This window comes from Camellia sinensis, chromosome 2, assembly GCF_055761805.1.
Source record: "Camellia sinensis isolate YWXY chromosome 2, ASM5576180v1, whole genome shotgun sequence".
NCBI classification, from domain to species: Eukaryota; Viridiplantae; Streptophyta; class Magnoliopsida; order Ericales; family Theaceae; genus Camellia; species Camellia sinensis.
This window is the reverse complement of record NC_138962.1, coordinates 104269418-104292432: the sequence shown is the minus strand read 5'-3', so window position 1 is coordinate 104292432 and position 23015 is coordinate 104269418. Positions and strand designations below refer to the sequence as shown.

At 36.8% G+C, this 23015-nt stretch overlaps 1 pseudogene across 1 annotated transcript in view; it reads right to left on the bottom strand.

Annotated features, from left to right (window-relative positions):
• LOC145789048 (nuclear pore complex protein NUP107-like) overlaps positions 1–23015 on the bottom strand; it is a 53725-nt pseudogene that overhangs the window by 24636 nt on the left and 6074 nt on the right. The window contains exons 5-14 of the transcript XR_014361466.1: positions 20067–20202; positions 17204–17370; positions 16844–16937; positions 16613–16777; positions 16169–16267; positions 4358–4637; positions 4272–4316; positions 1916–2005; positions 1272–1407; positions 255–377 (exon numbers count right to left, since the gene is read on the bottom strand). The product of XR_014361466.1 is annotated as a nuclear pore complex protein NUP107-like (transcript). The remainder of the gene's footprint in view (positions 1–254; positions 378–1271; positions 1408–1915; positions 2006–4271; positions 4317–4357; positions 4638–16168; positions 16268–16612; positions 16778–16843; positions 16938–17203; positions 17371–20066; positions 20203–23015) is intronic.

Here is a 23015-nt window from a genome sequence, read left to right as displayed (position 1 = left end):
TCCCCCCAGGCCAAAAAAATAGTTTAAAAAAAAGACTAAATAAATCAAACATAAAGGAAAAGGAATGAACAAGTTGGAGAACAAAAGAATGATTAATGCTATACACAAAACAAATCTTACAAACTTTTTAACTCAACTTTTCGATCATTGAAGTGAGTCCAATTTCCAAAGTTTCATTATTGTACAGTTAGCAAGAAAATTTTGTAAGATTTGTTAGTTTGGATGGCATTTTTCCAAATGCCTTGAAAAAACACCTACTGTTCAGCCTTAACTCCGTCATGTGCACAAAGAGGTCAATGCAACGATGATGTGCAAGTTGAGAAGCATAAATACCAACCAACTCTTCATGATGCTTTGAAAATAGAAATATCGCATAACTGGAAAATTAGAAATTGCATTTCCCAGTTAATGGTTGCACATAATGTCTCCCAATGCATGGCAATACAAAGCTAATGTAAACAATTGTATCCGACTTTGTTTAACATATTACTAAATCATATAATGGAAAACAACATAACCTCGGTCATTCTTCACAAGGCAAGTAAGCCATCCTTTCTACGGATGGCACACATTTCAGGGGTATGAAGTCATATCTCATCCAAGAGATTCTCAAATGAATCAACTTAACCACATGGATGCCATCGTGTCCTTTCTACTGGACTAGCAGAAAATTACTGGTACAAATTATAGATTCTAAAGACCAAGGTCTTACAAACAAAAAGAGCAAATACAGACCAATAAATTTCTAACAAAAATCCATTACAACAATTGACATTTGGTTTTCTATACAATAGGTCACTGTCAGTTGTAACTTGTGTTTGATAATGCTAATTAGCTTTAATACAGTTACTCTCTCTAAAGAAACCAACTTGATTCTATGCATTAAAACTGTAACTCTTTCATTTTTAATAAATAATTAAGTATCATCAGTTGTTACTTGTTAGTTTGAGTACTTTCTCCTACCGCTGGTGCAAGTATCTTACTTATCAAAAACGAATATGAAAACGAATTGTTCTATTGTATCATCTTTATATGTGCTTTCAAACATTAATTGCAAATGAACATGACATAGCTGGACTCTCTACTTGGATAACTCTGAGGACAAACAACAAAACAAAATGCACAAATCAAAATAATAGACACATGTAAAATGCTATTGTCCAACTCTAACCATGTTAAAAGATAACTCCATTGTGACAATCAATTATTTTAGGTATTATAATCTATTGATCTGTAACAATGATTAATAAGCATGGCTCAGAAACGCTTACATATGAAGAATGAGGTCACCAACAGTCATGATCTTCTCTCTGAAAGCATCGTTCATTTGTTCCACAAGTAAGTATCTAAGCACAAGAACCAAGTGTGCACCAAAACAAATCATCTGAGGATCACCATGAGGCCTGAGAGAAAGCAAAAAGCACATCCAGCTCAATGACATGAGTATCCTATGCTCAAGCGGATGAATGTTTATAATAACAAATAGTGTTTAAGCAAACACGGATGCATGATGCATGCATGTGCACGGTATGTTCTTCACTTTTATTTATAAAAAAAAATGGAAGAACAAGTTCCAAACATGGCCCATAGTGAAACAGAATGCTACTTGGAATGCCTGTAAGAAACATCAATATAGTTATTTTTAAGATGTTTTCCTTTTAAGCATTTGGCAGTATATTTCGGCCACCTATCATGGTCTAGCTTTCAAATGGATCAACACAAAGCTATGAATGACAACTTGGATTTATATATCTATTTCATTAGTCACGAGAAGAATATAACAAATATAAAAGGTGGCCACAAATTGGAAGGACCATAACAAGTTCTAGGCACACGAACATCTAAAAGAAAACAAAGTTTGTCTCTAACAACAGGACTAACTTTAAATGCAGATAAAAAGTACAAATTCATCTAAAGACGTTTTCCTCATCTTCGGATGGTGATATCCATGTCCATATAATGTCTAGCAGATGCAGTATATCCCCCATCATAAGATTCATCTGGACATCAATGTTCAGTAAGAGAAGACTGGCCAATGACATCTTACTCAAACTAAGGAAACTAAAACAATTGCCACATTTGCTTATGTATACAGAAAAGCAAAAAATTCTTTCTATAGTAGAAAGCCAAAAAGACCAAGCACAAATACATTGTTTTTATTAAAATTAAACAAAGCAAGCAAACATACAGTGCAGGGACTTTCAAAAAAGAGAAGTGAGGAAGAGAAAAAGAATAAAACAAATAGTGGTGCTCCAAACTTGTTTCTTGGTACAATATACACAAGAACCAAACCAAACTAAGCCTTGTGTCCCAACACAATACACACAAGAAGCAAAAAAATATATGTAATTCATCAAATAGGTTACACGGATGTCATGATTCATGACATGGTGTATAGGGACCTACATTAGGTTTTTTTTTTTTTAAATAAAAAATACAAAACTGCCAAAAGTAAGATAAGGCGCAAAATTCTTCCATTCTATAGGGGAATACATACATAGGCAAGAAAGGAGATACACAAGTAATCTAATGAATGCACAATAGACCTGCTGCGCTAAACAGATAAACAGCAAAATATTGTAAAGGCAGTATGATACCAATGAGTTGCTAGCAATAGGTTCGCCACCAATAAGGGAACTTTTGTCATGACAGAAAACCTTTTGCTTTTTCTTATCCAAAGAGGGTTTGAAAATGAATTCTATTAAGCTACAGAGTACAAAACACCCCATAAATGACCGGACCAAAAAACACATGTTAGAATTGTGTCCTTTCTACACCCAATTACTCAACTCACCTCAACCAACTTTTTCCCTATTACATGTGGTTGGATATATGGTCATTTCCCCTAGCTGGCAATATTTTATGTCATATCCTCAGATAATTCTAAATCAATTATGTCTATTCATCTCAATCCATCTCCTCTTGGGCCTTTTACTTCTTTTACCACTCAATGTGGATCAAATAAGTCCTTACATGTGCGCATCTTGATCCAGGTAGCACATGCTTATATAATGCACATTAGTTTCATACGCATGCAATGTGGGACTCTGCTTCATAGTCATACCATCTCAAACGGCCTTCTTCCATTTTATCATGTGTTTGTGCCACTTTTAACTTGGGTGTTCAAAACGCAGAATCACCCGACCCGCCCAATCCGATCACATTACGGATGGTTTCGCCAATCCTCTTGTCAGCAACGGTTGAGATTCTCAAAATTTATTTGAATTTGAGTCGGACATCACGGAAAATTTAATTTTTCTCAAAATGCCTTTAAGTTATAGCAATTCAACCAACTCTAATTCTTTCAATGAGCCACATTTTCCTCAATCTTTTATGAATAATTGGCTCAAAATATCGGAAATTGACCACTCTTCGGTACCACTTACCCTTCCTCAAGTTTTACTCAATCTTTACCTTTATTTCTAAGTTTGCTAAAATTGCATTCCACATAATTTGTTTTGGTCCTATTTAACCTAAAACCTTTAGATTCAATAGTGCCCCCCACAATTTTAACCTAAGAGTTTACCCCGCTTATTTGTCAACTAAATAATATCATTTGCATACTATCTCACGCATGCTGAACATCAAATATGTCCTAACATGTTTGGTCACCTAGCCAGCAACAACCATGAAGTTTCTTTATATCCAATTAACTTTGGAGTATGCATAATTTGTGTAGAATAGAACTCATAATCTACTACTCAACACAGCTAAATATTGTTCTTACATAGAGATATTGAATGGTCTAAATATTGCTAACTTGGCTATTACTATGTAATTGTGCAATGTATTAGTTTTCAAGCATGTTTAGGAGGTGAGAGCCAGTCAAGCAAGTGGTCAGTTACTATAATTATCAGCAAGTTAAATTCCTTGAGCCTGTGTTTGGATCATAAATTTGGGTAGGAGTTTGATAAAAGAAAGGGAAAAAGTGGGTGAAATATAGCTATATTTCATTCACAATTCACTAACATGTACCCTTCCCCTTTCCGTTTCCAAATCCATGATCTAAGCACAGCCTAAAATAAACTTTGATGATTGAAACCGGTGGTTTGATCCTTACATTACTGTAACACAATCCCTTTTTAGGCAGTCCATCAAACAAGTTAACTGTCAACAAGACATCATTTCCAGCAAGTCATAACCACCCTTATTTATAATGGAACAGGTGGCCCCTAAGACATCACTTTAGAGTTCAAAACCAATTCACATAAAGAAGTGGCATTTGAATATTCAAGTATGCTAAAGTCTTCTGCTAAGAAGATGCTCTTCAATTTGCCGGTGCTGCTCCTCGCATTCTTGAGTAATAGCTTCATGTACTGAGTCATTAAATTATGCAGAAAATAGAATTATCAAATACTAATATACCCCACTAGATAACCGTAATAAATTGACGACGTATACCTTGAATGGAGTTTCTGAAGAAGCGCAGACAGATGCTGAGGTTGCTGATTTAGAACTTGTAATGGCCAATTTTCTGGTCCAACTGTAGATGGAGAAACACCGTCTCCTTGTCCATGACTTCTGTCAATTGCATCTTCATAAGTTTTAAATTGATCCATGCCACCTGGTTGCAAGCGAGCTAGTTCAAGATCCACTTGAACATTAAGCCATGACTTGGCCATTGCTCACCATGCTGACTGCAAAAGCATTGGAATTTAATTTCCAAGATAACAATAAACTACAAAAGTAACAGGGCAAGAAAATGAGAAGAAATGAAGATCAACGCAACTAAAATTGCCAAGAAATATTGCAAAGGAAGCAGCTAAACCTCAACATTTGAGCCATTTAAACTACGAATCAGCATTCACTGCCTCAAGCTCTAAACTTAACACACTGCTTATTCACAGAACTTGATTAAGTTGTCTACTAGTATAGTATGAGAAAGTAAACAATACAATGTGGTTGTTGTGAAGGCAAATATGTGGTTTGATCATTATTTTTCTCCCTTCAAAAGGTGGGGGTTTATTGGAATGGTACTCTATTGACCTCATAATGGCTAAAATAACACTAAGGCCTCGTTTGGGAACTTGGTTATTTTAGTTGGCTTTTTGGTTTTTTTTACTATTTTATGAGATGAAAAAAAGTTGTGTTTGTGATGATTTGTGAATTTTTTGTAGTTGAATAGATGGTTATAAGAGAAAAGTGATTAATTGATGTGTAGGATGTGACATTTTGTCTTATTGCCTATTTTAGTATTTTTTGTCTTTATTGGCTATTTTAACCCCAACCTTTTTTCCCTAACAGGGCCCAACTCTATTATCCAATCACGGCCAAATACAACTTGTTAAGAGAGGGCCTTGGAAGTTTCTTACCCCTTCGCAGGAGGTGCTTCTTGTAAAGTATAAGCTTCTAGTTCTGAAGTATGTCCCTACAACACAAGTAAAAGTTAAATAAAATTGTGCCTTGTTGAAAATTATTGAAAAGCTCAACGTGGTTTGAAGATTGGGATTAGATAAGATGTTGGTCAAGCGGTATCAAATAGAATTGGGAAGAACTACAGCTAAGAAGCATGGGCACAGACATGTGACACGACGCGAATACGATATAAACACGCTGACACGTTAATTTTAAAAAAAATGCAGGATACGACATGTGAGGGACACGCAAGAAATATATAATTTATATATTTATTATATGTTATATATATGAATATATAGACATTCATATGATATTTATCGATCTTTAAAAAGCATATGACAGAGTGTCTCGGGATATGATCTGGTGGGTGTTAAAGAAACAAAGGGTTACAAAAGGTTACATTGATGTGATTAGGGACATGTATGAAGGGATGGTGACCACTATTAGATCACCTACTGGAGTGACAAATGAATTTCCAATTATTGTAGGGTTACACCAAGGATCTATCCTACCTTAAGTCCTTATCTTTTTGCTTTAGTTATAGATGAGTTGACGAAAAATATTCAAGATGATGTGCCATGGTGTATGCTTTTTGCAGATGATATCGTGTTAGTGAATGAGACTAGAAAAGGAGTTAACACAAAGTTGGAGATTTGGAGAGAAACACTTGAATCTAAAGGAGTTCGGATAAGCAGAACTAAGACAGAATACATGGAGTGTAAATTTAGTAACAGTAATAATGAAAGTAGAGAAGAAGTGAAGATTGAGAACCAAGAATTACCTAAGAGTGAACATTTTCGCTATTCAGGGTCAATTATCACAATGTGGTGCATAGAATTAAAGCGGGATGGCTTAAGTGGAGAAGTGCGTCTGGGGTACTGTGCGATAAATGAGTACCCACTAGACTAAAAAGAAAGTTCTATAGAACGGCTATTAGACCAGAGATGTTGTATGGGACGGAGTGTTAGGCAATCAAGAAACAACATGTAGATAAGATGAGTGTTGTTGAGATGAGGATGCTAAGGTGGATGTGTGGCAAGACTAGAAAAGACTGAATTATGAATGAGTATATCCGGGAATGGGTAGGAGTAGTACCGATAAAAGATAAGTTGAGAGAGAATAGATTGAGTTGGTTTGGTCATATTCAACAGAAACCAACAAAGGCAGTAGTGAAGAGCTATGAAGCATGGACACGCCAAAATGGAAGCCGTGGGGGTGTCGGATACGGGGACACGCCGGGGACACGGGGACACGCCGGAGACACGTACGGGACACGGCATCTGCGTGTCCCCTTAATTTAATTTATTTTTTTACAAGGGATACGGAAGAGACACTGCGGGGACACGTGTGTCCAAATCTGGACACGCCATGGACACAACGACACAGCAACAAGAGTAAAATGAAAGGAAAAACGAGTACAAACCTGATCAGCGACGATCCAAAGCCCCATTTGACTTCGACGAGCTCTGTCTCTCGCCTTTGCCTTCTCAGATCTCTCTCTCTCTCTCTCGCCCCTTTGTCGTCTCAGAACTCTCTCTCTCTCTCGCCTTTTTTCTCTCCCTCGCGATCGCGATCCTCTCTCTCCATCACGATCGCGATCGCCTCCCTCTCTCGCGCTTCTGTCTTGCTTCCGTCTGCCTCTCCCTCGGTTCTCTCCCGTCTTTATCTTCTCATCTTCTGATTCATCATATATTATACAATAACTATTATATAATAACTATTATTATTATATAATATAACTATTATTATTATATAATAATACTCATATATATTATATAATAACTATTATTATTATATATCATAACTATTATATAATATATAATAACATAGTATAAGATAATATATACTTATACATATTAATAAATGAAAAAAATAAACACATGTATGAAAATAAAATAAAAAAATTAATTGGAACACATTATTTAAAAAATATAATAAATACATAAAATAATTAATATGTATTAAAATAAAAATATTTATAAAAAAAATTAAAAAATTTGCCGTGTCCCCTGCCGTGTCCGTGTCCCCATTTTTTAGAAATTGCCGTGTCCCGTGTCCGTGTCCGTGTCCGTGTCCGTATGCGTGTCCGTGTCCGTGCTTCATAGGTGAAGAGATGCGATCCAATGATGGTAGATGGAAGTATTAGGGGACGGAGTAGACCTAGATTGACGTTGGCTAGCGTAGTGAATAGAGATATGAATCTACTTAATTTGACTAACGAAATGGCCTTTGACAGAGTCGTGTGGAGAAGAAGGATTCATGTAGTCGACTTCATTTGATAGGACTTAAGGATTGGTTTGGTTATATATATGAATATATCATTCAAAGATAATAAAAAAATGCAATATGACATTAATTCCTATAAATTTATATGATTTTTGTTTTATCATTGTATCTTAAGTTGTTTTGTTCGAACTTATAATTAGTTTCACATTTGTCTAATCGATAAACACGTGTGTTTAAGCAATTGACACGTGTGTCCTCCAAGTGTCCAAAGAGTGTCCGGATCTTTAAAAAAAATTTAAAAATAAGACACATTATGAAGAGTGTCGGACACGTGTCCAAAGAGTGTCGGTGTCCAACACGAATACAGCACGGATACGTCACCTTCTTAGAAGTGTCCGTGCTTCTTAGAACTACGGTATAAAGAGGTGCCTTTGACGCTGTATAGCTGAGCTTTTATCTTTTCTGTATAATATTAGTATACATAGATTAAGCCTTGAGGCTGTGAACCAAGTTGTTATTGCAAAAATTGGTGAGTACAACCACTAAGAAAACTTGGAAGTTTCAAATAGCATTTTGTGTGCTTGGTAGTTGTGGGTTAGTGAGGTTAGAGGTGGTCGCTTGTGGACCTCTGGTAAAATGACGAGCACTTTAGTGGCTTGAGACCACCGAAGGTGGAGAAAGAGAAGACCAAAGCAGGCTTAGAGATGGGGGTGCGCAGTGAGAGACCTTGAACACTTAAAGCATGTTTGTTACGAAGGAATGGAATGAGTATGGGAATGGAATGCAAGGTTGAATGGAATGGAATGTTCATTCCCATTCCATTGTTTGGTTGCCAACATGGAATGACATAGAAATAAAATGATAATTCTTATTCTCATGTTTTGTTATGCCTTCAAATTAATGGAATGGAATGGAATTTTTTTATACTTTATATTTTTTAAATTTTTATTTATTTTTTTATATATTATTATTATTATTATTAACAAACTAGTAACAAGCAAGTTAAAAATTCATATAGCTTATGATAATTGTGGAAATGATGGTGTGAGTGGTGGCATTGGTGGCGGGATCGGTGATCGTGATAGTAGTGGTATTAGGATGGTGGTGGTGGTAGGTCACTATGACGGTGGTTGTGGTAAGCTAGTGTGGTGGTGGCGTTGAGGTGGTTGTGGAGGTGGTGGTGTTGGTTGTGGCAGCGACAGTGGTGGTGGCAGGTAGTGATAGTAGAGTGGTGGTTCTCACGATAATGGTTGTGTGATTTTTGTAAAAATGGTGATAGTAATGGTATGGTAATGGTTGTGGCGGTAACGATGGTGGTGTTGGTGGGTAGCAGTAGTAAAGTGGTTGTTCTTGCGATAATGGTGGTGGTGGTGTGTTTTTTGTTAAAGTGGTGGTAAGGTAATGGTTCTAGCAGCAAAGGCAGTAGTGATAGTAGAAGCGGAGGTAGTAGGGTAGTGTTTCTAACGATGGTGGTTATGATTGTGGAGGTGGTGGTTGTAGTGGTGGTAGTTGTGGTGATGGTCGTGGCGGCAGCGATGGCGATAGTAGGGTAGCGGTGGTGGTGGTTGTGGATGTAATGGTAGTGGTAGTGGTAGTGGTTGTGGCGGTGTGGTGGTGGTGGTGGTGATGCAGTGGTTGTGGTGGTGATATGGTGCTTGTAGTTGTGGTGGCGATGGTGGAGGTGATATTGTAGTAATGGTAGTAGTGGTTGTGATGGTGGCAGCAATAGGGTGGTGGTGGTGGTGGCTGTGGCGATGGTAGTAGTAGTAATGGTGGTGGTAGTGGTGAAAGGGAGTGGTAGTAGAAGGGAATGGTGGTAGTAGCTAATTGATAATGTTTTATGGTAATTCTATGATAGAATGGAATGGCTGTTAGAGAAAGGAATAGGCATTCTCACATGTTAAAATAGCAATTCCATTGGAATGACTATTCTCACTTAGCTAAGACATACCAACATGGGAAATGGAATACAAAGTTAGAATGGACATTCTATTTCAGCCCATTCCATCGTACCAAACGTGCTCTTAGGGTTTGTGGAGTTATAAAAGTGTTGTTGTATGATGATCGTGGTCATTGCATATATGATACGTTATATCGGTTCCTCTAGTATAAGAGGAGCCCAAGCAACTTGAGGGGCAGGTGGCGGGCTCCCCTCACCACAAGAAGCTGATATAAACTTGACTGTCGTTTGGGATGACAAGTCTGATATCTTCAAAGGCAAACGTATCATGCATGTAGAGGCATGGATGTAAGGTCCACATTGCCTCTCTCTAAGGAGACAGCCAAGCAAAACCTTGATGATACCATGGTCTTAGCGTCCAATCCACAGTCCTCCGATGGTCCCCAAGCGAGGTTGCCTCGGCCCCACTCCCAACCTAGAAAGCCAAGTGGTTGAGTAGAATGAGTGACATTAAGGCAAGCCTTGGGCTGCTATCCAAGCATATGTTGGCCAAAGGACTAAATGGGCAGCCAAGGGCTCAACTTTAGGCCTCCAAGAGAGTGTGGGTAAGCTAAGAACCCAAATGGGCATGCAAGTGAGTCTAGGTCCTCGATGAGCACGTCGGCAAGCTGACAGCCCAGCTCATTTGTCTTGGAGCTCTCCATACTCGATGGTGTGCATGCCTCGACTTAGGCTAGACATACAATCTCAATTGACAGTGGTGCCTTGGAGGTTTCCCACGTGGGGGTGTGATGACAATGATGTGGTGCCCAAAGGGCTCGCCACGTGTCAGGCATGGTATAGGTACCTACGGTAGTCTTGTATAAGATAATAATATATAATTGTCTCCTAAAAGAAAACGGACTTTACCCCGTAAATGTGACATCAAAAAGTAGACAAAGTCATCTCACCATTCTGCTACTTCATTGCCCTTCTACAACTACATTTAAATATAGTTATTCAACTAGATAACAATACGACAGGTCAAGAACTAATTCTCCTTTCATTACAGCAATTCAAGAAAACTAAATTACAAAGATTAACTATTTGCGATATCAACCACCTCCTGTATCAGTTTACTAGGCCTCGTTTGGGAACAGGCTAATTTAGTAACTTTTTAGCTATTTAGCTAAAATATGAGCTAAAAAAAACTAGTATGTTTGGGATAACTTTTTGGCTTTTTACAAAAAGATGTGTAAAAAGTAGAGAGAAAAGAGAATTTTTAACTTTTTGGTATAGGTTGTTGGCTTTTTGACTAATTTAGTAACTTTTTGACTTTTTGGCTAAAAAGGAGGATTCCGAAACGAGGCCAGTAGACTATTGTCCTTTTAAGGTTAATTTCAGTTTTATCCCCTAAACTATTGTCCTTTTTTTTTTCTATTTCATCCCTAAACAATCAATTTATCTAGTTAATCCCTAAAATTTGGATTTCAATTCATATGGTCCAATTAGAGACGGCCCATTCAAACCAATAACGAGGAAAAGCTAATCCAATAGGCAAAAAGATAATTTTACAGTTTGGACAACCTAATAGTGGGTTTGGCAATTGCTTTTTTAGTAGTTTTTTATTGGCTTTTTTTCATTTTTAGTGAACTTTTATAAAAAGAAAAATTCAAAAAAGTTTTCACTTTTAAGTCTTACTAGACTAGACGGACCTGAAAAACAACTAAAAAAAAAAAACATTAAAATTGACTTTTTTGAGTTTTTTTCTCTAGTGAACATTTTTCGGAATTCTTCAATTTTTTCCTACTTTTAAGATCTATTTAGACTTGACAAACCTAAAAAGTAAAACATTTTGGCACAACTTTTTAAAAAAATCACTAAAGACCCCCACACACACACACACACACACACACACACACAAAAAAAAACTTGCAAAAAAATGTAGCTTTGTTAGCTATTGCCAAACATAGCCTAAATCATAGAACAACTATATTAGACAACTTACACTCTACAACCATACACCCATCTTCTTCTAACCCTCATTTCAAATTAGCGAATAAAAAAATGATTGTTTGGTCATGTGGTTTTAATTGTTCAAATATTAAAATGACTTTTTGCCCATCAAATTAGGTTTTAACATTCAATTGGACTACTTTAGTTGAAATTAAAATCTTTAGGGACTAAATAAAAATAAAGGGTGACTTAAAAATACAAATTACCCCCATGTGGTTCTGAAAATTACATTCCGCCCCTTCAAGTTTCTAATTGCATAACCAAGGACCCCTTTTATTAATAAATCATGAAATCAATTAACTATTTTTAATGATATCATAAATATATTTCAATTAACACTTCAGCAGTAATTTTATTATTGTATAGTAGAGTAGTTAAGAATTTTATTTTTCTGTTAATTCTGTTAATAAAATTTTTTGGCAAGGGATATTTGTAATTTTCGAAACCATAGGGGGCAATTCGTATTTTAACTTAAATCTCAAGGGATGTATTCATAATTTAGCCTAAATAAAACTAATAGTTTAAGGACAAAACACAAAGAGGCAATAGTTTCTAGAAACATTTTTTTGAGCATCAACAAAGAATTTGATTAAAAATGAAGAATGAGAGAGGACAAGAAATCCTCAGACAAACAGAGAAAGAAAGGCAGAACAGTCAAAACAAATAACACTGAACTCCTAGCACTAGAGATGGCAAACAGAAGCCCAATCCCTAGAAATCAAGAAAAATGAAACTCCTTCAAAAGGAGGAGAAGCAAATCCCAAAATGAAGCCAAATATCCTGCCCTTTCCACAAAGCCTCCTCATCTGACTCCTTGCTGTCAAAGATTCGTGCATTTCCTCCAACCAGATAGTCCACAAAATAGCAACCACAATACAGGACCACATTGTTTTGGCACTCTTGTTGACGCCAAACCCATCGAACCTAACACGAAGCATATGAATGCAATCCCGCGGAGCAAACCACTGAACATCACATAGGCCAAACAAACGCTGCCATAAAGCAAAAGCCACAGGGCAGTGCAAAAATAGATGATCCGCCGATTCCGAGTTCCTCTAGTACATCACACACCATTCAGGACAAAGAAAGTGATTGGGCCTTCTCCTTTGGAGAAGGTCATTGGTTATGACACCCTTTTGAGCTAAGGACCACATGAAAAACTTCACTTTATGAGAAACAACCGCTTTCCAAATTTTCTTATGAAAAGGAAACAACGGGACAAAGGGATCATCAATGAGTTTATCAAACTGAGATTTACAAGGGAAGACCCCTGAAGAATTGATATTCCAAACCCTACTATCACAAGAGGAAGAAAGGGAAGCCCCATCAATCAATGACAACAAAGAAGCCAACTCACCAACCTCCTGATCATTTGAATCCCTATGAAAACCAAGATTCCAAGAAATGGGTGCCACATTAGAACATGCCACCGATGATATTGAAATATCCCAAGTATGAACCAATCTGTAAAGGAGGGGGAAAGCTATATCAAGCGAGGAATCCCCTAACCAAACATCCTCCCAAAATCGGATATTCACCCCATTCCCCACTTTCAATGATAGGAAATTGGACACTTGTGGATACAAATGAGAGATCGACTTCCAAGGAGAACGACAATTGCCTAAAATAACCACATTAGAATCTCTACCATTGGCATGAACTTCATACTTGCTTTTAATAAATAGAATACCATAATGACATTCTTTCAACAAGAAATCTCCATAACCACTTACTCAAGAGGGCAATATTCCTGGTAACAATGTTTCCTATAGCAAGGCCCTTTTATCCCTAGGAAGAGAAACAACCTCCCACTTGACCAGATGATCCCTTTTACCCTCATCACACCCTTCCCAAAGAAAATCTCTCATCAATTTCTCAATTTTCCTCACAATGTTGACTGGAATCTTGAACAAGGAGAAGAAGCAAACAGGAACATAACCCAACACGGACTGCACCAAAGTATACAACCACCAAAGTATACAACCCCCCCCCCCCGCCCCCCCAAGATAACAAGGCTCGCTTCCAACCCTCCAATCTTTTCCCAATTTTGATAAGCACAGGCTCCTAAAATGATGTCGATCTAGGATCTCCTCCCAATGGATGCCCCAAATATTTGAGAGGAAACTGCTAAATGGGACATCCCAACATATCTACCATCCTTTGCACATAGGTAGACTCCAAATTAATACCCACAACACTACTCTTGCTAAGATTAACCTTGAGCCCCGTCACAATTTCAAAGATTCTCAAAAGCATTAGCAAATTACCAACCTTACCCTCCTCCTTTGATGAAAAAAAGATGTCATTCGCAAACTGTAAATGGGTGACACCAATCCTATCTCCACCCACCACCACAATTTCTTCGATAACATCATTTTCTTTAGCTAGATCGATGATTCTACCGAACACATCAACTACTAAAATAAACAAAAATGGTGACATATTGCATGACGACATTCACAATGACCTAAAAGAGTTCCCAGCCTTACCATTCACAAGACCGACATATTGCATGACGACACACCCCCCCAAATCCACCTCCTCCACCTAGACCCAAAACCCTTCCTCTTCAACACAAAATCCAAAAAGCCCCAATCCACATGGTCATATGCTTTCTCGAAGTCCACCTTAAAAACAACACCCTTTTTATGCAATCCCCTATACTCCTCAACCAAGAAGCACGGACATGAATACGGATGCAAACAAGGACACGGGACATGGTGATTTTCAAAAAATGAGGACAGGGACACGAACACGGCGGGAACACGGTAATAAAATCTGTTTTCATATATTTGTATTTGCTATCTAGATTAATGTTACATCCACAAACAATCAACATTAACATAAACTAACTCTAATTCTATATTTTGTTTTATAAACACTTTTAAATTAACACATCTTTTTTTATAGATGATCTATTAAGTATTTAAATCTAAGAAAAACATAATAAGCATTTAACATTCATCAAAAGCACTAAATAAATGGGAAAAAAGACAACTTAGCATGTCCCTAGTGTGTCCCCAAAGTGTTCCCAGTGTGTCCCGTGAACATAAATTAACTAAATAAGGGGACACGCCATGCGGTGTGTCCCGTATGTGTCTCCGCCGTGTTCGCGTGTCCCCGAAAGTGTCAACAACCTCATTGGCCACTAGGACCACATCCAGTATTTGTCATTCGTGCACAAAGGCCCCTTGTGAGGGAGAAATGGTTTCCCCAAGGACAGACCTAATTCTTTTGGAAAGCACCATTCCCAAAATTTTGTAAAGTGGTGTAACCAAACTAATGGGCCTGAAATATCCAATCTTTACCGACTTCTCTTTCTTGGGAATGAGACAAATGAAGGATGCATTGGGGCATACGTTAACCTCCACACTCTCAAAAAACTCACCAAACACTTTCATAAGATCCACTTTCACGATCTCCCAACAATCATGAAAAACTGCCATTGAGAAACCCTCTAGGCCTAGAGCCTTATCTCTCTTGCATTCAAACACGGCCTACTACACCTCATATTCTTCAAAGGGTCTCCCGAGCCAACTGGATTTCAAGGTATCCACAGGAGCCCAAAAAATACCTTTGATCCCTAGACGATCCACTCCACCATCAGAATAGAGAATTGAGTAAAAATTGAAAATCTGATTAACGATTTGCTCCTCCTTATTCACCACCAATCATTGCCCAATTTCCAAATTTTTAATGAAATTCTTCTTTGTTTTCCCCGACGCAACTCTATGAAAAAATCTTGAATTGATGTCGCCCTCTTTTGTCCATTTGCCCTTTGTCCCCAAAAAACATTTGCTCCCTAAAAACAAGCTCTTCCAACTTTAAATTTGAGCGTTGATCTCTCATCCCTTGAAGTCCTAGATAAACCCTCCCCAAACTCCTTTGCATCCAAATCTTCAATACCCCGAACAAACTCTGCTTTCAACTCATTTGGAACACCAAACACTTCACGCTTCCAAACCTTTAAATTCTCCTTGACCCCTCTCAACTCTCACATAAACTTCAAACCCTCCCCACCCATGGACTCTTGCATTCTCCCACCACTCCTTGAAATAAGCTTTAAAAGAGTGACTTTCCAGCTATATGTTCTCAAATCTAAAGGGGGTTGGACCCAATTTGAAGGGACAACTCTCAAAAATCACCGGGCAATGGTCCGAAACTACTCTTGGCACTACCTCTTGCCTTAAATCAGGAAACAACTCCTCCCAACCCAAAGAATGAAGAAATCTATCCAACCAACAGCAAACACGATTCTCTTGAAGATTAGACCAAGTAAATCAAGCATTACTCAAGGGTAGATCAATCACCTCACACTCTCTTTTAAAGGAATCGAAATCCCACATACTTCTATTTGTGGAAACCCCATTGAGCTTTTTCGAAATCAGCCTAACCAAACAGCCTCCTCAATATATATTATATGTATATATATATGCAATCCATGTTGTAGAAGCTAACTAGACATGCTTAAAATCAAAACCACAACTAGGAGAGCTTCTACATATGCTCATATGCATTTTATGCCAAGTAATACGTAGGAGGAATAAGTGGTCGATTGTTCTTACAAAAAGCTCAAAAGATGTATCAAAGCGAATTATGGGTGAACAAAAACTAATAAAAAAAAATTATTCACCCAAAAAAAACTGATAAAAAATTAGAAGGTAGCATCATTAAGGAGCAAAAAATTACCTCCCAGTCTGTACAAATTGCAAGAATACGCTTCAAGTGACTACACTGAGCTGCATATACTGCTGTTTCATATTTCCCACCATCTTGCTCTGCAATTCTCTTCAATATAAGAAGGCATAGAAGATAGAAATCACTTAATTGATCGACCATTTTTTCATGGAGAAATGGCAGCATTTTATTAAGCTACGAATATTGAGAAACTCCAAACAACAAGAGCATAAAACAATTTACAATAACGTCAATTGTCTACCAATCTTACAAGAGAAAGTGAACAAGATTTGATTTATCAATCAATGGGAGTTGCTGAAGAGAAAAATTAGAACCACAAAATATTGAGAAAAAGGGAGCACAAGGAATATGTGTGTGACATTTATAGAAATCATTGTAACTGCATAAGAAAGTTCGTTCACAAAAAGTACTTTGATTAAATATTTTTTCCTGTACCTCTGATACACAATAGGTAGCCAATTTCCAAAGGCGCCATTGGTGACCAATGCCACTTTCAAGTTCAATAGCTTGCAGAGTTCTATTCTTTCCATTTTTTACCAGGGCTTCAACTGATGGGCATAGGTCCAACCTCCAAATGGGCAGACTTGCAGCTCTCCATGGCTGCCCAAAGGGAATTTAATATCACAGTGGGACAGGAAGTTTACAACCTCAAAAAAATTTGCATACCTGTCCAGCAGACCTGCAAAGATCACATGCCTCCTCTAGTCTGCCAGCCCTTAACAAAGTCCAGACATCTTCCAGAAGAGATTCATCTTGTTTCGGTTGATTAAAAAAACAGAGTTCAACATAATTCTAACAAATAAACAAATAATATATTTCAAAAAATGTTAAAAATCTTCTAGATCTACTAGTTTCAGGAAAATTGAATCCAACAAGATGAACGGCATAGGATACAGATACAATGCGTGGTTGCAAAGCAGAGCAGATGTGAAAAGGACTTTAATATATTGAAATGTATTCAAAAATGTACTACAACAGACCACAAGCAGTTCGTGGGTGAAATAAAATTACATATATTGAGACAATTGTTCATCAAAAAGTACTTTATCATGTTCAGCATGTTCACGCGTTGGAGCATCAAAATCCAAGTGATGACCAGTCTTTGGTTTTGAGACACCTTTCTTTAGAGCACGTTGGGTATGACGCCAGACCACATAGCTAGGGAGATAAGTACCAACATGAGAAACTCTCACCTACAAAGACAACCAACAGTTATGCCAACCATACCACAGAACTCCTAATACAATTTCAGCCAAATTATTGTGAAGTATAAACTATCAGGGAAGAACCAAGGAAATCAAACAATTATTTTTAAATACAATCTTCTTCAAAGAAGATAAATGACTAAATGGCTGCAGAATGGTTCCTTGGTATTCTGTCTAGATATTGATAATAGGACCCAACATAGCTTAATCATGGTTTGATCCTTCTGCTTCGGGCCAACCACATGTTCAAATATGAAAACTGGAAGTCAACCGGGCAAAAAAAACAACGTAAATGAGAACCACAAAACTGTCATCCCATAATCTATGTTTTCATTAAGACGTCTCCATTTTCATTTCGCATGACCAGAAAGCTTAGACAACATTTGCTTACCCATCCCACAACTGGTGGTATTAATGAAATCTCCAGCATCCATCCATACCAATCATCCATTTCAACCTCCTCTGTTTTCATTAAAGCTCGCCCTTGTGCGTGTGTTATTCTGTCACTTCCTGGATCTTGTCCATCAATAAAGCACACCCATTGTCCTACTTGACTTCTTTCCAATTCGATACATATGCTTGATCCCACACAACAATGTTTCTACTTTCATCATGAAATTAATTTATGGATATTTCCTTACGTCTGTGCTTTTTTTATCCAACAATTGATAGATAAAATCAGCAGTCTTAGTAATTTGTTGGACAGTGGCTATCCATTATCATTACATCCTCACCACCTGCACCCAATTTCTACAAAATCCTTTTACCAACTCTAGTCTTGCTATTGAACTCTAAAGCATCTCAACTTAAATCAAGGCAATCAAGCTCTAAATTATCAGTGTCTCTACTAGTCAAACTTGTGATCAAAAATGGCATACAACATGGGATCTCTTCCCTGAAGTGCCTGACCAATCCAACCATAATCAATCCAAAAGATGACCTTCCCGATGCCACCGTAACCTATTTGTAATTAAGAATCACTTTGGTGGACTTCTAGCCCCCCCATGTAATGACTCCATCAAAAGCCACAAAACAATATGAAGATGCTCATCTTTCCTTCAGTTGCATAACATAACAATAACTTCCATGGAGAATCACCTTAACCTATTCTTGTCTCATTTCTTGACCTGTGCTCAGTCACCCTCTTAGTTTCACAGCACACCTAATAAATTTCACTTAGTAGTTGATGCAACATTTATATCCCTCTTTATTCCTTCTCTTTTCTCTCATCATATAAAATACCTCCTCTATTCCACATGCAGATATCATCAATACTTTTAAAAAAACAACGCCCAAATAGTACACATTAATGTATGTTTAGGAGGGGAAAGATTGGGTCCATACCTAACCTTTGGCATAGTGCACAAAGTGGCACTATGCCAAAAAAAAATTTAAAATAAAATAAAATAAATACTGTACTAATCAAAAAAAATTAAATAAATACTCCCTAGTTGAATATAATTTATTCCACTATAATAGGTGCAACCTCGGTTTTGTTACGCTTCATCCTACAATGAGACTTTTCTTACCTTCAAAGCCCTCAATTAAAAACCCAATGCCTTTCCCATATCTGTAAATTGCTCCCAAAAACAAAATAAAATAAAAAACAGATATGGTTCCTAAAAACAGGGAAGTTAATAATTTCTGCTGTAATGTGTTCCCCTATGTGGTTTATTGGGTAATAATGAATGTAAAGTTGTCACTGTTCCACATCCTTTAATTTCTTCATGACACAAACATTTGATCCTCACCCATGAAGCATGTAATGTAATCCATCTCTAGTTTCTAGATGACTTATTCTAGTAAGTACATGCATGTCTTGATCACCACATACCATAGTTGTAAACCTACAACATGGATAGTCATGTGAATTTATATATATCTTAGACTTACTAGTCTCCATTCAAATATAATTATCTACTGAAGTTCTCCCTTTTCCAGGACCATAGCATGCTTTGTAACCTTCCCACCAAACACCTTCTGAACTACAATGTATTAAAACAAAATTTTGCTTTCAAAATACAATTTACAATTGCTCCTGTTCAACCCTCCAAGGGCCCATCATCATTATTCTCCTAACACAACCAGGCAACTCATTTTGCAAGTCACTGATTCTTCTACCAAATCACATTCTACTTTTACTAATACAGAATAAAAAGCTTTAAATCTTTTGCTTTCAAATTTCAGCACATAAAACCTGTTGCATATTTTATCTTCTTTGCCAAATTGCCACCCAATATCTTGATATTATATTTGATTTATTATCGTGCACTGAAATCTCTCTAGGAAACAAGTCTTTGATCGCTAAATTGTCTGCTAACTTGGAAAGAAGGCAATCCAAGCCTTACACCTCATTGATGTGCATGTTAAAGAAAAAAGATGCTAATTTTCACTACCCAAATCATTTGCTTACTAAAATAAATCTCAAATAAACTAAAAAATAGTAATGGCTGAAAATAGCCACCTTCAACTACGATAATTTCTCTAATCAAAAAAGGAAAAAATAATTCAAGTATATGGTGGATTATGGTATCAATTCACAATAGTTGGCAGCTTCAGACTATCTTTTGAAATGCAACAAGAAAGGCATTCAAAATCAAAATTAAATTTTAAAAAGTAAAGAAACAACAAACCATGGATAAGCATCAGACTGTCAAAATAGGAGAGAGTAGCAGACTCATCACCTCATTATCCAAATCAAGGACTTTGGAGGCTGATCCTTCAAGCCACTGAACAATCCGGAGGCCTAATTGTGCTGTATGATCTGCAACAACAAACTGGCAAGCCTCCAAATGCGAAGTTGTTGGGGACTGTCATAGACTCATAAGGCATAAGATGAAACTCACAATATAAGAGCAAGAAAACATAATGGAAAACTTGAGAGTTAACAATAGAAGATGCATCACCAGCATCAGATCTTCTGGAAGTTCTTTATTTCCTGCAAGATGAAAAAATAATTTTCACAAACAAGCCAACATAAACATGAAGGAGCCAACAGGAATACCTTGTCTAAACATTTAACTACATTAAGTAACTTCAATATGCATCATTATTCCTAACCAGGAAACTATGTGAGCAAATATGTAACTAAAGTTTGAACATTCTAAGATGAATGTTGGGATAGCAAATCATCTAATTTAAAAATTCAATTTGGGGGAAATTGCGAGATGAGAAATGTATATAAAAGAATGACCAATTTCACCATCAAATAGAAATTTGCTTAATAAGGCAAATGATAACACTTTGTAAAGCTTTCTAAGTATTCAATTAGACGTGGTATCAGGTATGACATGCACCAACAATCAAGAATAAAAGTCTTCCAAGATTTCTAGTACTAGCTGATGCACGATCCAATATTGTAACATATACCAATGTTGTCTCATCAAGATCGTGACACCATGAACTAGCAAGATACTCAGAAATCCACATAACTAGCTGATGCAGGATGATTAGGCACAGCAGCAAATCTAGGCTTTTGGGGCTGATTTTAATTAGATTTTATGGCTGTAATTGCAATAAGAATATAGGGGACAAGTAGTCTTTGTTTAGGATAATAACTAGGTAAGAGTTTAAGCACGAAAAGATGGGATTTTAGCAATGTTCAGGGGCAGTTATGAGGCTGTGAACAGTAACTCGTGAATAGTAAACTAAAACAAAAAAAGGAAGAAAGGAGAAGAAGAAGATAGGTCTAGGCATCACACCTAGGGTTTGATTGCATCGCACAATCCATAAAGAAGCCCTAAAAGCTCTAAAATTCTCTAAAATATCAAGTCTATTGAATTAATAGCATTACATGGCTTTATATAGAACCAACAGACTTCCTAAACTACTAGAACCAAAAAAGGAAACTACTATAATATCTTTGACTTCTAAAATTAATTTAAGACTAAATAAGAGACATAAATAAAACTCAATTAAATAACTTGACCCACAAGACAACCCATGGGAGACCCCTACAACCCATGACAACAATAATGAAAATTACCAAAAATACCATTGACTTAAAAATCTTACAAAACATAAAAATTATCATAAAATAATACTCTAATAATACTAGAAATATAATTATATAAAATTCCTATCAGTTTCTCTATGAAATCATGCCAATGTCCAAGTATCATCACTTCTCTGAATTTAGCCTTCCTTGAGCTTCTTATACTCTGCATCATTCTCCCTTGGGTGGAAAAAACTCAACCGCGAGTTTTAAAGTGTTGAAGTATAAGAATCCACAAACTTTGAAATTACATCCATGGCTTCACATTAAAATCTTCAAGTCGGCAGCATCATTTCTTCTTCATTGGAGCTAGCAATGAAAGCAACATGATAGTTTCAGCTCTAAAGCTGAATTTTTCTAGAATGACGAAATCAATTGAAGTAGAAGATGAACCCTTAAATTGATTCAAGTGTAGAGTTGCAAAATTCTGCCCATCCATTCTATTCTCTTTTGGCTTTGTAATGTACTGCTTGCAATCAATTTGAATGCTTTTTCTTCTATCAACAATCATGGATTCCATATTCTCAACCTTTTCCTCATTCAAAATGTTGCCATGCAATTCAACCTTGGCATCCTGTTGAATGAAATCAGCACCTATCATTGTTTCTGGCATGTTATACTCACTCAAATTTGCATTATGTGCTGGTGGGTTACGCAATTGTGACTCTAATATAGGATCAATATTATGCACAGGTAAAGGTTCATTAGATGACTTTGTTGGCGCCAAATTAGAAAAGTTAGGCAACACATTGGTGACCTTTAAAGGCATATTTTGCACAGCACTAGCAGCTGGTTGCTTTGATTGTTCAGTCCCTACAACTTCCATAGCATCCAATTCATCGTTTTTGACTCTAGGCTTTACTTGAGTAATAACTAGATCTTCTTGAGGTGCTTTTGGATCATTAATAAGTGCCTCGTTATCTTTCAAAGGTCATCTTTCATCTTAGGAAAATTTTGAACATATTCATTGGCTTGCAACTTCAATTGTGTATAATTTCCATCCCTAAGAACAATATTTGGTTTTGCTGCATCTTGTGGCACTTTAGCCCTTGGTTTGGGAGTGTTTGTTGGTTTCTCTTGTTGGATAGTCTTTCTATAATGCGCAAGCTTCAAAACTGTTGATTTCTCCTTAAATTTTACAAAAAATTCAAATTGCATATCCGTTTCAATAGCATCTTCGAGATCTTCCAAATATGCATGAGACATCTCTTCTTTAATTACAGATCTCAACCCACTTTTGAAACAAGCAATAGTCATCCGTTCACTTTCTACCACTCCAGATTTGATAAATAATTCCTTGTATTTTCTTGCATAATCAATCATACACATATCACCTTGCTTAAGAGCATACAATTGATCAAGAAAATCATCTTGAAGATCCCTCAGACGAATATTTTCTCTAAGAAGCGCTTTACCCTCTTCCCAAGTCAATCCACTTGTATTGGATCTCCCACAATGTGAAAACATCATGGCAAAACCTTAAGCTATGATACCAAACTGATGCAGGACGATTAGGCACAGCAGCAAATCTAAGCTTTTGGGGCTGATTTTAATTGGATTTTATGGCTGTAATTGCAATAAGAATATAGGGGACAAGTAGTGTTTGTTTAGGGTAATAAATAGGTAAGTGTTTAAGCAT